The 12,351-nt window shown below is 53.3% G+C and overlaps 1 long non-coding RNA gene across 1 annotated transcript; it reads left to right on the plus strand.

The window, feature by feature from the left end:
- The first annotated feature begins 3,614 nt into the window (after positions 1-3,614).
- LOC310900492 lies at positions 3,615-5,190 on the plus strand. Its single transcript, XR_014585158.1, has 2 exons — positions 3,615-4,581; positions 4,865-5,190. It is a non-coding gene; the product is annotated as an uncharacterized lncRNA (long non-coding RNA).
- Positions 5,191-12,351: the final 7,161 nt, after the last annotated feature.

A 12,351-nucleotide genomic window follows, 5' to 3' on the forward strand; every position in this document is an offset into this window, starting at 1 on the left:
AAGCTGGGTCATCTCCCCACACCGTACTACTGCTCACAAGGTGCCCGAATCCTGGGACCTTGAAAGGGCGAAGAAGGGCAGGTGACCACCAGCACCCATCCTGCAATGCAACGTGCTGTTTTGGTTCTCCATTGTGCAGATATTTGGGGTTATACACTTTGCATTTGGAAATCATGTCAGGAAGCTTTGGTTCAGGCCGGGTCTAGGTTGGACCCTTTGTTGGTGCTGTCCTGCCCCACCATCAGGGACAGTGGCACTGGTATCCCCGCTGCAGCGTGTCCCCCAAGATGCACCTGCCCTGGGGAGGGTTTGCTCTCTTCCCATGTCTTTCCAGTGTGAATGAGCCCTAGTAAGTGATTATGAAATGATATTTTAGCCAGCAGAGGGAGCGCTCAGAGTTTCAGACTGTGTCAGCTTGGAAAGCACCAGGAAAATACATAAACCTCAGACCTAAGCAATAGGAGCTGAAACAAAGGTTGTCCCTGGGTCTGGGCTGGTGATGCTCAGCTGTGGGAGGTTGGGGTACGGATCTGCCACAAAACCCCCTAGAGACCTCGGGTACATGGGTGAGCATCCCCCAAGACATCAGGTGAAATCTTACCCATTAATTTAGGTCTGTGTTTGGGCTTTTACAACTGCCCACCAGTGTCTTAAGGCAGAGCTTCATTTGAATTTAGGCCAAACAGAGCAACACGTGGCCAATTTGTCTGACTCGAGTGAATTTAAAGACTTAAGAGCTGGCTGGATCTGTAACAGTCTCTCATTTTAGGAAAAGGGTCTAAGTTATTCTCCATGAAGTGCCTCAGTGGTGGGGAGACCTATCCGCTCACGTACAATAATAGAATTATAATGAGTTACCCAAATGCACATTGGCAAAGGCTCATGCTTGGTCCTCTCCTAACCACGTGGATCCCCCAGGTTTTTAAACAAAGGCTCCTCAAGCACAAATGAGCAATTTGGAAACTCGTCTCTGCACCAACCAGGAGCTAGAGAGCTGTGTAACAAAGCCAGGTGTCTGTGGGATTGAGTTAGGGCAAGCCCACAAGGGGATCCTGCTGGGGAGTAGATAAATGTCACGGAACCGCCTGTGGAGTGAGGCTCTGCGGGGAGAGTGGAGCGCCGGGCATTTGGGGGATCTCTCCCCCAGGTGTGTGGGGCATTTTCCTGCCGACACCACGTTTGTTCCAGTTACAGTGAGCACAGCCCCGGGTGGATTAACACACCCGTTGCAAAGCCTGATAAAAGACAATGGGCCACATTTTCAACGCTAAGCACATCAAGGATGAAAGGGAGCTCGGGGAAGGAGCAGAAAGGAACAGCAGGAATGACCTGACCTGCCTGAAACCTGCCTTTCTACCGGGGAGCAAGGAAGCTCACTGCACTTATCCAAAAAAAAAAGGTTCAGAGAGACTTGGTCACAACCGAGGTGGTAGCATGGGAAGGGTCCTCGTGGTGCACAGCGGTCAAATGTGTTACAGGAGCTGGAAGGTGAGCTTAGTCCCACTTGGGCAGGATTGCTTCTATGGGGTGAGAGGCACCTACCCAGTGGGGCAGTTCAGCTGTCGACACAGAAGGTTTGCACTGCTTGCATCGAGAGCTGAGGGGAGCAGCAGCCTGCCTGTGATGGGGGTGACTCCTCCAAAGCATGGGGCTGTCTCACCCGCAGCCTGGCAGGCTTTCAGAGAGTCAGGGAAAAAAAAGAAATTGGTGCAAAAGGGATCAGGCAGGGACTTATTTGGGCTTTTTGTTATGGGTGGCTCCGAAGCAGCAACCAAGCTGCCAGCAAATCCATTTTGGATACAAGCAGCCCTCTAAAGTTTCCATCAGTCTTAGCCTGTACTGACCTCCGCATGTGCTGACACCTTCTGCAAACTGTTTGAAGAACACCTGATGGCCAGGTGCGATGACTGGGGCAGGTCCAGGAGAAGACTTCCACCTCCATGGCGGTGGGCACTCTGGGGTGACACCCCTCCCTGCACCGTGTAATAAACCTGCCTCGCAAACCATTTGCCTGATGGCTCCTCTCTCTCCCTTGGGCAGCCTGGGGGAGATGTGGACACCAGGCTCACACCACGCACCGACAGAGGTCCTGCGGGGGCACTCTCAGTGCAGCAGCTCTGGCTCTGGCTCCTGTGCCTCCCTTGCAGAGCCCTCCTTCCCCTCTCTGCCATGATCTGGGCTTGCACGCCTCGATTTCTGCCCCGGCAAATTCGCAAACTGCAGCAGGGTGGTTGCAGAGCACAGAAGCAGCATGGAGGAAGTGGTTTTGGGGGTAGCAGCTCCTACTGAAAAACAAGGCTGCGGCTGGGAGGCTGCTTCCCCACAGCCTGTGCTCGTGACAAAGCCAAAGGCAGGTATCTTTTTAGGTGTCTTCAAGCTCTCTCTTGCATGGAGATGACAACACTTGCTTTCTCTTGTCCAGCATTCCCACCTCCTGCCCCCCTTCCCAGGGATGGCCAGGTTTGGGGTGCAGGGATGCTGCAGCCTGCACGGTCCTCCCACTGCACTTGGGAAATAGAAATGCTCTTGTGCTTTGCAGTATCTTAAGGGCAGGAACCACCACTTAAACCCTTCTAACTCGGTGGAAACTGCTTCCCCTGCTGCAGTGTCTTCATCCACATCATACCAATCACTGATGCTCAAGGTTTCCTCCTGTCTGTTTTCCCTCCTGAGACCAGAACCTGGCAGAAGCACGCCCAGAAAACTTTAGTTTTAAAATTACTTCATTTAAAAGCCGAGCACCAACATCCCAAGCCAGTTGTTTAGATTAAATGAAAGCTTTTGAGAAAAAAAAAATAAAAATAAAATCCATCTGACATATTCCACCCCCCTTCCCCAGGAGATCGCTCCCTATCTGGGTACGGAAGAGCATCCTGAGGGTGGGAGCAAAGGCTTCAAGTGAGTCATCTCCTACTTTGTACACCCCGACGGTGCTGTTGCTGCTTTCATGTGGGTCTCTGGAAACGGTGAGGGCGGTGGCGGGTGGGAGAAAGTGGCTGTAAACCAGGCATCGTATACCAGAGCGGGGTTTGTGCCCCCAGTGGCATTGAGGTGTGCAGGGGACCCCCTGGGAATACTGCCCTCCCCAGCAGGGCTCTGGTTTGGGGCAGGACCTGGGATGGGGGCTCAGCAGGAATTGGGATGGGAGCTCTTGAAACACCCTGGTGACTCAGGCAAATCTTCCTCTAATGATGAAACTCAGGGTTGTAAGTTAATTCCCCTAAAAGGGACTTTTAGGGGATGCCTGCTATTTGTTGCTAGATTTTTCTCTCTCCTTATATCACACGTAGAGACAATGGAATTCAGTCTATCTCTGGAAAACATCTTTTTTTTTTTTTTTTCTTTCTTTCTTTCTTTCCTTTGGATTAGATTAGTTCAGAAGAGGTTGTTCCAGTCTGGCACCTCTTGTGGTTACTGTGCTTGTTTTGACTAAAAAACACCCGTGTGATCTGTACATATTTGAAATGGTTGCCTTTAATGCAAAAGGAAAAAAAAATCTAAGCAATTCATTTCTGAGCCAAAAAATTAAAAAATCTTCTCCTTCATGAAGATCTACCTGATGGACTTGGATGGCTCAGCACGAAACCCACCTGGAAAAAATAAAGAGAGAGGAAGATTTGCAACAGGGATGCAATTGCCATGCCTGTAATTACTCTGGTTAATCTCTGTGATCATGTTCAGGTATTCGCGGTGCTCACCACAGCCACCTCCCATAGCTAGGGATGCACTAAGCTGGGGCCTGTGGGAATCAGGGGCATTATTGCCATTGGTTTTCGTATTGTCTCACCAAATGTTTGTTTGTGTAAGTGTTGTGATTATTTTCTGGCTAACACAAGAGGTCTGAGGACTTGCTTCCTCCATCCTGGTCATGTATGGCTCCTGACCCCAGTTTTGGCATCTGCCAGGTGGGGCTGAGGCAGGGCTGGAAGGAAAGCTTGAGAGCTGGTGGATAAACAGCGCAAAAAGGACACCCTTCAGCACACCCCTCATCACATTCAGCTCAAACAAAGGCAGAGGGACCAGGCAGGGTGTGGGGACAAGCACAGCACACAATGTCACAGGGGTGGGTGAACCCCCTGGAGATGGATGAACCTCCTCGAGATGGGTGAACCACCTTCAGCTCTTGCAGGCTGAGGCATCAAGGGGGGTTCTTGTGGGGTTAAGTGACATTTAGCCCTGCAGCCTCTATCCTGCAGCTCTGCGGCACATCCCAGCCCTGGAGGGACACATCTGCAAGAGGATGGGCTGAGGGCTCCCTGCCTCAGGTGTGCCAACCTCTCTGTAGGGTGCGAAATACCTGGGAACCCTCCAGCCACTCCCAGAGTGAGCTCATCTCTTCGTCTCTATTGGGGAAACCGACTGAGTTTCTCATCCTTTATTGTGCTTATTCCTCTAACAAGGCAGTAACAGTGAGCTGCTGATTGCGTTACATGGAGCTGAGAACATCCAGGGGCTGGTGGAGGAGCACACCGTGGTCCCAATGCCCCCCAGCAAGCCTCAGCTACCAGGCAGCCTGGCCCCCAGCAGCAAACGCATTTATCTTTGTGTGCCCCCCGAGGCTCCCAGGATGGCTCAGGATAGGTGAGGGACACCACGGTCAAGGGAGGACAAAGTGCAGCCCAGCAGCAGTGCCTGGGAAAGGACCAGCCTCTTTGCCAACACCTGCCTTTGGCAAGCAACACTTTTTCCAACTGATTCATCCAACACGTTTTTACAAAGAACTGATAGGAAACGTCATGGAAAAAAAAAAAAAAAAAAAAAAAAAGCTTTTCTGGAAGTGTTCTCAGTCATTGCCTCTTTTCCATTTGTAAAAATTTCCAGATTAAAACCTTAACTTTTTTTTTTTTTTTTTTTTTTTTCCCAGCTAAACCCGGCTTCGATTGAACACACCACCAATGGCTGCTCAGCTCTTCGGACCGCTGGGCAGGACGCGGCTCTGTGCATTTTACGGCCACAGCGCTGGTGCCCTGGAGAGGAGGGCTTGGTTCCCCATGGCACTGCATCTCCTGGGCTTTCCCAGGAGAAAACTGGCCCCAGCTGGAAGCCCAGCGGGACCGGAGGTGGCTCACGGTGTGTATATACACATGGGGCTCACGCGGGGAAAGGCTCGTGGGGGGTCTCCCTTGGATGTAGCCATATCTCGCACCGCAGCTTTCTTTAAACTGTGGGGAAGTTGGATTAGGTGAGGAATTCCACAATTTCTTAGCTTTTCAAATAACATGTCTGCAATATCACCCAGCCTGACCCGCGCTCCCACCTGCCTCGGGAGCTCCGTTAACCCTTTGCCTTCATGGAGGGCTGGGAACGTGTCGGCCACACATGCTCTGGCTGCTGGGGATGGGGTTGGCACCTCCAATGCTGCAGGAAAGTAAAGCCCACCCTGTCCAGAGCCTGCACCTCCATAAACACACCCAGGGAACATAAACTTCTTTAGACCTTTCCCAGCCCTCTCCTGGGAAGCCGGCTCATGCCCCACAGCAGGTATGGAGGTGTTTGGGATCATGCCTGTGCTTTCACAGAATCACGGAATCACAGAATCATCTAGGTTGGAAGAGACCTCCAAGATCACCTAGTCCAACCTCTGACCTAACACTTAACAAGTCCTCCACTAAACCATAGCACTAAGTGCTTTGCATCGCTCCTCTTTGGATCTTCCAGATGCTGAAGCGCACCAGGATCGACATATCCCAGTAGGAGTTATCTCCAGCTGATGAAGAGATGGGGACAGAGAGATCCAGTGAGTCACCCCAAGTGGCATCACCACAGCAGGGCCAGAAATAGGGGTGGCATTTGAGTCACCTGCCATTTGGCTCTACCTACTTAGCCTAGCACACTCTACCCCCTCAGCCCAAAAATACATGTGTGCATACGCACGTGCTATGTAAGCCCACTGTGTGCTCTTTGTAAAAGCTATATGTATGTTTTGGGGGGGAGGTTACTCTCCTAGTAATCAGCAATTAGCTGAGAGTAAGCACCCTGTGAGGTCTCCTGCTCCAGGAGCACTGGCATCTCCACAAAACCCTCACTTTTCTGTCCACAGACCTTTCCTCCTTGCTGGAGCCCAACCAGCACCACAAAAGAGCTTCGCCCCATCCTGCGGGATCACACCATACCTATTTGCCCCATGATGCTCCTTGGAGATCCTAGCCCCATCTATAAACAAGCCCTTGGAGGTTAAATAGCCACCAGCAGACCACAGCAGTGAGGCTTTTGGGACGTGTGGTCCCAACTGCTGCCACGTGCCCAAAGCTCCCCCCAGCTCTCCCCAGACCATCCCCACTCACTTCCAAGCTTCAGGGGCACACCGCTGTCCCTTAACCCACTATCCAGAGGCTGCCAGGCCGTGCTGGTGACGTCCAGCACCGCCACCTTTCTGCGTGCCCCAAGCCCACCCTGGCTGGGGCCTGGCTCATCGCAGCATCCCCACCACGGCCGCCCCTGCTCCGCCGGCGCCGCGCCGCACTATCGCCACGCCGGGTGTATTTTTCAGCAGCGGAGTGTATAAACATTTCCAGCCGAGTGCACTTAGCGTAAATTTGTTTGCCAAGTGCTGTTGCCTCCCCTCCTGGGTTAGGATTATGGGAGAATGTTTTGGTTGAGCTGGAAAACAAATCACCTGCCCTGCTCAGCGCTCACCTCTCGCCTCCCCGTGAGGGTGTCCATCAACCAGGGCGTGGGCAACGGGGTCTGGAGGGGGTAGGAGCAGGGTGCCCCCATGTCACTGGCCATGGGGACCTTATTGCAAACTCCCATGCGACTGCTGCCAGCTGTGGGCTTCAGCAAGGGCAGTCCCAGCCCCTGACGGAGAGAGGGAAAGGGAAGCAGAGGTATTCTCGCCCCCATCTGATGGATGGGGATGCAAAATGCTGGGAAGCGAAGCGACTTGCCCATGGTGGTGGCAGAGGGAGGCTGCACTTGGGGTGTGGGAACCGTGTATGATCCCCTTGCTGCTCCTTCTCCCTGAATCCACAGCCACTTGCCCATGGGAGCCTGACCCCAAGGACATCCTTCTGGGGTCTTCACTGCCCCTCCAACCTATTTCTCTACCCAAAAAGCCCCTGGGCCTGAAGGAGTGGTGGGGTGGCCCCAGCTGGGGCTAGTGGACATGGGGGTCCCTGAAATGGGAAACCCAGGCCCTGGGATGCTCCCACCCCATGCTTTGCCCCAAGACAATGAGAGCTGCAAACAAAGACCTGCACCGAATCACAGCAGCAATGCAAAGGAAAAAAAAAAAAAAAAACAGAGGAAGAAACGCCTGAAAGATACATAGCTGGGATTCCTGAACCCCTCAGAGGTATTCGGGCTTAGCCAACAGGCTGTTTTTTTTTTTTCCTTTTTTTTTTTTTTCCAAGGCCATTAATTACACAACAGAGACGTATCTGCACCGCTCCACCTCTTCAAAGTCAACGAGGGCCCTGCATCTGTTCCCTAAAATGTGCCACCATCTGCACCCAGTGCCATCGCCTGCATTGAGCGCCTGGAAAAATAACCCGCTGGAGGGTGATATTCCCCGCCTGGTTTTCTGGGGAGCATTGAAGGGGAAGCCAAAGCACGTGCCTCTAAAGCAGGTCTGAAATACGGGAGCACGGGAGCTGCACCGGCAGGGAAGGCAGGAGGATGTGGCCGAGCTGAAAGCCTTCAGGGAGGCCGAGGGGAAGCTCTCTAAGGAGCTGCACCAAGGCACAATCGGTGCAAGGACAGCATATGGACTTGCTCTGCAGACAGACCCAGAAGGAAATACATAATTCCCCGTGTTTGCACAGTGCTATGGAGAGCCAACTTCATCCCCTGGCGCTGGGAAGAGCTAATCGTACCTGCTGGAGCTTCTATTGGTCCTTCAGGGGCTTGGACTTCTTCCTCCCTATGACATTCCAGTGAGCATTTCCATGGAAATGCTTTGGAAAAAAAAAAAGGAAAACAGGAAATTGTGATGTGCTTAGCTGTTAATATAGGCACAGACCCATCTTCCTTCTCTGCTACTGTATTTGTTGCACATTTTTGACATGAATAATCAGACAAAACTTGGAGCCTTCCAGACTCCCACTGCACAGAAATGCTAGGGAGAGGGCAAGCATTTTTTCTTATCTACCCTATACCATCCTTCTCAAACATCCCTTTTGGGAAGCCTTTAGCTACGCCAGCATCCTCTTTGGCAACCAGGGAAGACCAAGAGATGTTTGGCCTTCCCCAGCTGGTAGGGAGAAAGGAGACACTTCTCTCCCTTCCTGGGATGCTCTGACCCTCTGCTGCACCCAGCCCCCAACCTCCTGGCGTTGGCCGAGATGCAGACAGCGTGTTGAGTTTTAAATGATGTATAGGAATACCAAGCTTGTCCAGTCTGCCAAAAATGCAAGTTTGTCCTCTGTATAAATCGGGTGAAAACACCTGTGCCTTTAACCGCTGTCACAAACTCCTCTGGCACGACGCAATAATTTACCTCTGAAGAACTCCAGTTTTGCAGTGCTCAGCACCGTCTGGGTCCTTAGCGTCCATCTGCCAACATCCCTCCCAAGCACCCGAGTCCAACGAGTGCTTCAGGGCATCCGCAGACCAGGGCAGGAGTTGCTACAAGAGCCTCCCTTTCACCCTGCTCATGCCAAAAAGAGGTCCTGTGCTGATGCCTAGACCACCCTTCGTTCCCCCTACGCATCCAGCTGCCCTGCAGCAGACACCAGGAGCCCCGAGCAGACCTGCCTTGCCTCCTCTCTTGTTTGCTCCTCACTGACTGAGGGCCCCAGGTGAATTATTTCTCCCACTCCCAGTTCTTTGACTTCAATTTCGTGCGGGGACCTTACATATATCACATCCTCTGTCGCCAATGAATCTCTCCTGTTCAAACATTTCAGTGCGCCCTGGGATCAATATATTTTAGCAGTGTGCAAGGACACTGTGTTATTGCCAATTTCCTGGGTTGTACAGAACAAAAGGTATCACTTTCTTAAAGCCGCTGAAAAACGCTCTGGGCCAACTAAGATTACTTCTCTGCCATTAAACAGCTGCATTCAGGACTCTTCCTGTTCACTGTCTCTTCTTACTAGTGATGACATTTTCTCCCAGCCTTCAAGGACAGGAGATCCCAACCCATGGGCCATCCTCACCCTTCCTTGCTCTCATTGTGAATGTTCTGACCTGTGTTTCCCTGCTCCGACGTGTTGGGCACGTCAGTAACACAGTCCGATTTCTCCCGGTTGTCCTCACTGGTGACTAATGAAAATGCAAGGTGCTTTACAAATTGGGGTGCCTTTGTGAAGCTGTAGGCACAGAGCATGAACCGTGCAACCCAAATGACGAGAAATCCCCTTCCTGCTCATCCTTTCATTTGTAGGATAATTGGGAAATAAACCAAATGAGCATCACAGGGAGCCTCGGCTAAGCTGGGATTAGGTGACCTCTCCCCTCTGTGGATTATGGGTGGAGAGGGAGAGAAAAGCCATGCAAATGTCCTCTCCCCTAAGGTGTCTGCAAGGCTCGGCTCCCCAGCAACGTCGCTGGCGCCCACCCTGGCCCATGACCGCTGCATTTCCACAGCTGCTTGCATTCCTCTGCCCTCACTGAGGCTCACATCTCTGCCCGCAAGGTCCAGGCTGGCCGGAGCTGGCCCATCCTTCCCCCTTTTCCCGGAAAGCTCTGCCATGTGTTGGTGGCCACCCAGGAGCCACTTTGACCAGCTCTGCTGGGCAGTGCTGTCAGGGGGCTTTGCAGGCCCCAGCAGCCGAGCTTCTCCCCACGAGCCCTGGGCATCCCCTGGACATCCCAAGAGATTCAGGCATTGCGTTGGTGCAGCCCTACCCAGTTCCCAAGCCACGATGCTTCCTGGGCTGTTGGGCTGTAAGCCGAGCTGCTCCGAGCCCCTTCGCTCCAGCAGCCCTCCTCTCCCTCTCTTTCTGCCTCAGGTTCAGCCATGCCCTTGGCTCTCCAGGTCCTCCTCCAGCTCTCCGTTGCAGGCCCTCGTCGCAGGTGATGCCAGGGGCTGGAGTTTGGGGTGGAGGCAGCTATTGTTCCAGCTATCTGCAGTGCAATGTTCCTTATGACTGTATTAAATGAAGGGCGGAGGTCACACAGCCCTAGTTTAAATTAGGTTTAGGCTGACCTTTAACAATATTACACTCGTGGATTCTCTCATAACTCACGGAATAAACTCCCAGAGGGTTTTACCACCTCCCTCCTTTCTTCCTACTGTAAGGATGCCCGAGGCTTAATGCTCTTCTCTCCAATTTCGCTTTGATTTCTAATCCTATCCCCTTCTCCCCCTTCGCCCCCCCAAATACAGATATATTCACTCCTTTAAAGGTGGAGGGAAAGAACCTGTTCCTTTTCTCTTCTGGGCGACAGCTCTTTCTTTTGTGTCTCTTTCTTCCCTACCCCGCCCCCCTCCTCTTTCTTGACACAATGCACTATTTATTTGCACTGAAGGATAACTAAGAAGCAATTAAAAGATCAAAAGGCACAAGCACAAGTAGACCCAACTTGGCAACTTGTGGGGTGTATTTTGCTGCTGTCGCCGAAGCTGCACCAAAATGCTGGCTTGTTTTTTCCCCCAGCCAGAGGGACACCTCTCTTATTGGGTCGCCTCTTCCTCAGAGCAGACTTTTTTATGATCGCTATTTTTCACCCCCATTGTTTGCTATTGCAGTTGTTTACTGGAAAATCACTTGTTTTTCTCAGGAGATTAACCCCCTCCAAGCTTTCTTTTGTCTCCTCTCAGGAGGTCCTTGTGCTGAGCTGGGGGAAGGGAAGGGAGCTGGCTCCTTCAGCTATTACTCGCAGCCTGCTTACAGCCCTGCTCACCCCCCTGCTCACTGGCTCCTTTCCTTTGATGGGGTTCTGCTTGCAGTGGGGAGAGGCGCTTGATCTTCCTTAAGGATACCAGCTCTGATGAGCAGTTCAGGCTGGACAGAAGGCGAGACCCCATGGTATGGATTTTCTAAGTCCTGGGCATCTTGGAGAAACTACTAAGGCCAATGGAGATACCTCTCCATGGAGAAGCCTGGAGTTCCAGGATGTGCCAGTGGGGCTCCTCAACTGCTCACTCTCTTTGACAGCCAGGCCACTTTACATACTTAGCTATGGATGTAGGAGCTGAGATTTGATGCCTATGTTTGAGTACGATGGGCACACCGATGCTTTTTCAACATCACATCCCTCCCCCAGGTGTGCTGGTGCTTGCTGCCCCGACCCCAGGTTGCCTGCTGGGTGTGCTATGCAGCGACACAGCCCAGGGGACAGCCCTGAGATGAGCAGGATGCTGGGCAGGGCAGGACCTCCAGAGCCCAGTAGGAAAGGACCAGTCCTGCTCACACCTCACATTTTCTTTGGCATGTTTATGGCAATTCCAGACGTCCAGAGAGGCACCAAGCCCCCATTCTTGAAAGAAACAGGTGCACACTTGAAAAAAACTTTAAAAAAGAGTTTCCTTAGCGCATGTCAGAGTGAGGGCTGCTGAGCCCTTGCCCTACCACGCCAACATCACTTGAGATGCAACAACCTGTGGTGCGATTTTGGGCAGCTCTGCCCCTCTCGGCGCCACGGCGGGTGCATGCCTTGCAGTGCAACTTGAGCTGTGCATCCCTGCAAGCAGACGCCCACCCGGGCAGCGGCGAGGATGCGGGCACTCCGGCGCTGCCTTTGCTGCTGGTGGAAAGCAAGGAGGGTCCTTACAGCCCACCTCTGAGGCAGCTGCTTCCCCAGCAGGACAGGTTTTTGGGAGAAGGGGAGTTTTGCTGGGTGCAGCACGGCATGACTGCCATGCAGCACCACCGGAGTGGCGATCGCAACAGGCGCGCGTTCGGATCGCGCACCGCTTCACGGTGAAGCCTGGGAAAAGTCCCCTTGGCTTAAAGGCAACAGCTTGCACAAGCTCAAGCGGAGCGGGGGCAACCCAGCGAGCAGCCACCGATTTCGGGAGGTGCCCTTTGGAGTGCAAAACCCGAGCGCCCGTGCCCCACGGAGCGGTACCATCCATGTTGTCCCCAGGGATGCGCACGGGCAGAGTGGGGGGCTCACATCTGATGATGTGGGGGTAGTGTAATGCAGGGCATGGCCACGGCTTGAGGCCGGGGGTGGCCGTGCTGCCAGCACCCCCACGTCTGCACCTTCAGTGGGGAGCCCTCAGGAGAGGTTTTGGGGTCCAGCGCGGGGTGGGAGGGGTGGCATGGCCACGTGCGCACCTGGAGCGAGACCCAAAAGCTGGCGCTGCAAATCCTGCTGCTCCCTCTGCCTCCCCCTCCCCGGGATTTTCGGCTCTCTGGAGGGCGGGAGGGGCGCGCAGGGGGTGCCCCAGCACCTCGGGCAGGGGCTGGCGGCGCAGGCCCCCATCTCCTCCCCTCACCTGCGGGGCGAGGCGGAGGATGC

The sequence above is a fragment of the Anser anser genome, assembly GCF_964211835.1.
Source record: "Anser anser genome assembly, chromosome: 5".
In the NCBI taxonomy this organism is placed as follows: Eukaryota; Metazoa; Chordata; class Aves; order Anseriformes; family Anatidae; genus Anser; species Anser anser.